Here is a 5,286-nt window from a genome sequence, read left to right as displayed (position 1 = left end):
CTCCTTTTTGTTCCTCCTCCTCTCCCACAACAAGGCCTCTGGTGTTTTCACTGGCTATTACACTCTAAAACAGCAAAGCTACATTGTTCTCACCAGCTGAGGATTAATGTGAAATGTTTTTTATCAACTTTTTTCAACTTATCTGTAGGAACAAGCCATGAATATGACTTACAGTTGTGTGACCGTCTTGCACTGAGGCTGCTGTCTTTGTTCCGTGAGGAATTCATGTGCTTCAAGCATCTCCTTGCCTCCACTCCTCGTCTCCATGGGAGGTTGTCACCCTGGTTCCTCTATAGGAGCCAGGGGAGGGAAACTCCCCTCTCCCCCTTTCTCCTTCTCTTCCATAACCCACCCAGGCCAGTGTGAGTCTCTTAAAGCCAACCTGCGTCAGAGGGCTATCCCTGAAAATAGAGCTTCTTCCTCAATAAATCATCACCATTCCTTATTGTTGATCTTTGAGTGTGCGTGTGTGTGTGTGTGTGTGTGTGTGTGTGTGTGTGTGTGTGTGTGTGTGTGTGTGTGTGTGTGTGTGTGTGTGTGTGTGTGTGTGTGTGTGTGTGTGTGTGTGTGTGTGTGTGTGTGTGTGTGTGTGTGTGCGCGCGTGCGTGCATATGTGTGCGCGCATGCGTGCAGCTGTAAAGTCATGAGTGTTCATTTTAAGCGTTAAATTAATACTCAACATTTTACTGTGTATGAGACTGAGCCCTACATCCAAAGGGACCGAATATGAACGTATGAACTGAACGTAACTGCAACTGAAGCCTCGCGTCCCTATTCTGGCACAAACATTCAGAAAAAAACACCAGATCTACAACACACTACAACAGAACACGTGAGCTTGTAGACTGGGCTATTTTCGGCCAACAGATTTGGTGTAGAGGGGAAAAAGGAGCGTAGACCCCTGAGGGACCCCGAACCTGGCCAACTATAAGGGTTTAAAGGTTAAGAACGCGAACGATCACTGCTAATCCATTTGATCAGAATCCTGACAAAACCTGTATTTATTATTTATTTTGAAATGTAACTAGAGGATAAGCCCCTTGAGATGCAGCAACTCGTTTTCGAGGGGGTCCTCAAATCTCAATCATTAGAAAGTTCTACACTAATAATAAACATCAAGAAGACACGAAAGCTACAGATATCCTCAAGTAGCAATGATACAATGAACAATGATATCGATATCGTAATATGGGACAAGATAATTATGGATAGCTTAATGATGATATGCCATGTGTTGTAACAGATATACAAGTTCCCAACACGTTGCGCTGCTGGAACTTGTAGAACTGCTATTTTCAGTGCCTGCACCAAAACTATAAATCAGGCATTATGTACTAGACTGAATCTGAAAGTGCACAGAGACACGCACACACCCGCACACACACACGCACACACACACACCCACACACACACACACACACACACACACACACACACACACACACACACACACACACACACACACACACACACACACACACACACACACACACACACACACCACCTCTTCAGACTTTTCCCATTCTATCTGCTCTACAGGTTACTTACTACCTGTAGTTAATCTTCTTCCAGGGCTCTTTGTAGCAGTAATTGTAAAGGTTATATATTTAGCCTTGCTATTTACTCCTGTTGCTTCTACAGTTGCCATTCTATCCACTGCTGCTTCACACACAAATCACTCTTTATAGCAGTGGCTTTAATAGCAGTGGCTCTCAAAGACGCCCGCTATAGGGGTCCTTGGCAGGGTTCCAGGGGGTCCCCGGCAAAATGTATTTGTAGATTTGCTATTTTCCCAAAATAGCAGATCTATTTTAACAACGCAAATCCTGTATGGGGGTTCCTTCCTGGCATTAAAATATTTTTCAGATCGGGGTCCGTGGCCAGTGGGGGTCGATGGGGGTCTTGACATGAAAAAGTGTGAGAATGAGAACCACTGCTTTATAGAAGGTAAAAAACAAACAAACAAGGAAAAACAATAGGGAGTCAGTCAAAAGGGTGCGCTGTGGTTTAAATTTCTCAGGCAATACTTTATGTCTAGACATGATTTTTTGTCTGGCCGGTCTGTGGACTACCATCGTAGCAGGAATATGTGAAATTGATGGGGCCCGGAACGCTGGCGTAGCAGTCCGGGCACCTAGGCTCCAATGTAGCCTGACAGCGCGTCGCAGGTTCGAGTCCCGATCCCGACGGCCTTTGCTGTGTGTCACTCCCCATCTTTCTCTCCCCGTTTCCTGTTTCCTGTCCTATCAATAATAAAGGCATAAAAAGCTCAAAACGGTGGTGCAGCCGGTAGCGCTGTCGCCTCACAGCTAGAAGGTCCTGGGTTTGATTCCTGCCGGGGACGATGTGGGCGCTGTGTTCTCTCCTCCGAGTCATCAGTGCCCATACCCTAGGTGGGGTTGGCGAAAGGGCCTTTCTTGTGTGGAGTTTGCATGTTCTCCCCGTGTCCCCTAGGGTAGGTACCCTCACCAAAAACATGCAGTAATCCTGGTCTTTAATTTAATAGGAATAGTGGATAATAATAGTGCCTACTGACAGCGTGCATACAAAGTTTGGTGCAGTGGTTTGCGAGACTATCTCTGGAATCACTCACACACACACACACACACACACACACACACACACACACACACACACACACACACACACACACACACACACACACACACACACACACACACACACACACACACACACACACACACACACACACACACAGACCCTCGCATAGGTGGCTATCCTTTTGCAAAGCCACGCTGTAAAACTACCTTGTAAATAAGAGCAGAAATATCCACACAACGAATAGCTCTCATTGGGATTTTATGGCAGGTCTATGACTATGACAGATTCAGTCCCATCCCATGCCAGAGATGAAGTAGTCGGACTAACAGCCTCTGGAAACATTTGCAAAACAGCTGGCAATGTTTTTTAAAGTTAAAATGCATTTTGCATTCTAATTCCCCCTTGGTCTAAAGCAGTTAATTCTCTCCATGACCTGCCCCTCTTTTCTTTTAGTCTCTACATGTGTTTTTGGTAAAGTCATCAGAAAGAGAGAGAGAGAGAGAGAAAGTGGGCCAATAACAAACTTTAAAACCACGCCATCGTAAGCAGCGCCACACTCATCCCAGACGCGATTTTAACATATTTTCATTTTCGCACATCACACAACATTTGGTTGTGGAAGCATAAATCCGTCGATATAAATGAAAACAAATTGAATGATTAGGTGCCGTAAAGGATTCCAGAGCTCTTTGATTCAAGTCAACCATTGAGATTCAAAGATCAGCGGGTGAGAGACTACACGCATTGATGAAGGGTGGGAAAGCAGAGTACTCCAGAATGAGGTGGAGTCCCCTCGAGCATGTCATATAAACAACTGTTACATAACGCAAGTTAAAAAAAAACAACAACAGGGTGAGCGCAAGTAAATACCGCTCGTTTAAATGATGAAACATTATTAACCCATTAAGACGGGCTCATTTTAGATTTTTTGCTATAACCATTATTTTATACTTTGGCTATTCAAAAATAGCATATACAAGCTCATAGCACGGCACGAGTGCCGTGCTATGAGCTTGTAGATCTGCTATTTTTCTTTTTATTATGAAAATTCCTGCAAATCTTTGAATATATATATCTTTTAAAGCGAACATTTGTAACTCAAATCTTAATTTGCTTCTGGGGATTCAAATGTCTTCTAAATCCTAACAATTATAAAAAAAAAATCTTATGTTGCTATAATCAGTGGTTCTCAAACCTTTTCATGTCAAGGGCCCCCGAAATGATATGTATTTGGCCGTGGACCCCCATCTCAAAATATGTTGTTCCAGGGACCCCCCAGAAGCAAAGATTTGAGTTACAAATGTTCGCTTTAAAAAATATATATATTCAAAGATTTGCCAATTTTTTTTTTATTATTCAAAAATAGCAGATCTACAAGCTCATAGCGTGGCACTCGGTGCCACGCTATGAGCTTGTATATCTGCTATTTTTGAAAAGCCAAAGTAAAGTAATACAATAATGGTTAAAGTGGTTAAAATCTGAAATGACAGATGCTTTCCCGGTCTTAATGGATTAACTAAGCCATTGTTTCATACGGTACGCAAGTAAATAACTGAAAACAACAACGAAAACCAAGTGTTTGGCTGATCTGATCTGTATATGCTCACTATCAGGTGCAGGGAGGAGGCTTCAGTTACATCAGAGGTGACATCACTGAGGGCCTTGGCCAGCTCTATTCTCTATTCTAAACAGGAAGCGGGCCAAATACTTATTTAAAGACACAAGCCCGTTATGATCCAGACAAACTATCCTTCCTGTCCTACTGTCTCTTGTTACACACGTGACACTGCCTGTTATGTTTTTCTTTCACATTACACACCTCTTAACACATTCCATGCCAGAGTTTAATCTCATAATGTACTCACCAGTGCCAGCGTTTTATTGTTGTTTTTTAGTTTTTTTCATGTCGCCACAGACCTCGCTAAATAAGTTAAAAGTGCGCGTTCATTTGGTTCTAAACACACAGCGGATCCGTGAGAAACGACCAGCGAAAACAGTTTCCAAATCCGTGCCGCCATCTTGAAGCTACAGCCGATACACGGTAAACAGTGATCAGCGAGGAGAAAAACAACAACCAGAGAAAATCGAGTTTTAAACAGGATCCCAGACAGGAAGCGGATACGATCGAAAAAACCGGAACCCGAATAATTCCGTTTCCGACCGGAAACCGGAAACGGAATTGGATCAAAAAAATTGGGGCACTTAACATGGGAATCGGCGGTTCGCGTAGATCTACGCGACTGGCACGCTGCGGCTTTAAATAGGTTCGCGTAGATCTACGCGACTGGCATGCAATGTGTTAATACGCCATCATCTTCATAAACAGTGTTAAGGCCTTTGCAGACAGGGTGCGATTTTTCGCACGAAAAAAAAAACGGACAATATAATTTTTTTAAAGAACATATGGTTCTCTATGACCTCATGCACACCGGCTCGGAATTTGCCGTGCGGCAAGTGGCTGCGGCGACGCTTTTTCTTTTCAATCGAACCCAGTTTGATTCGTGCGTCTTTTCCCCTGCGGTTAAAACTGCTGGTTAAATCGTACCCTGTCTGCAAAGGCCTTTACTCATTACTCATTATATGCTCACACGGTACATAGAAAAAAAGCTTTCAGCACGATTTGAATAATTGACCACTTTCAATCTACAAGCTCACAAACGCATTGCGATGTGACACAATATGAGCTTGTAGATCGGGTATTTCCGCTATCGGTCATACAACGAG

This window comes from Gymnoscopelus braueri (assembly GCF_963280865.1).
Source record: "Gymnoscopelus braueri genome assembly, chromosome: 6".
In the NCBI taxonomy this organism is placed as follows: Eukaryota; Metazoa; Chordata; class Actinopteri; order Myctophiformes; family Myctophidae; genus Gymnoscopelus; species Gymnoscopelus braueri.
The sequence above is the reverse complement of the archived record's forward strand: the minus strand, read 5'-3'. Positions refer to the sequence as shown.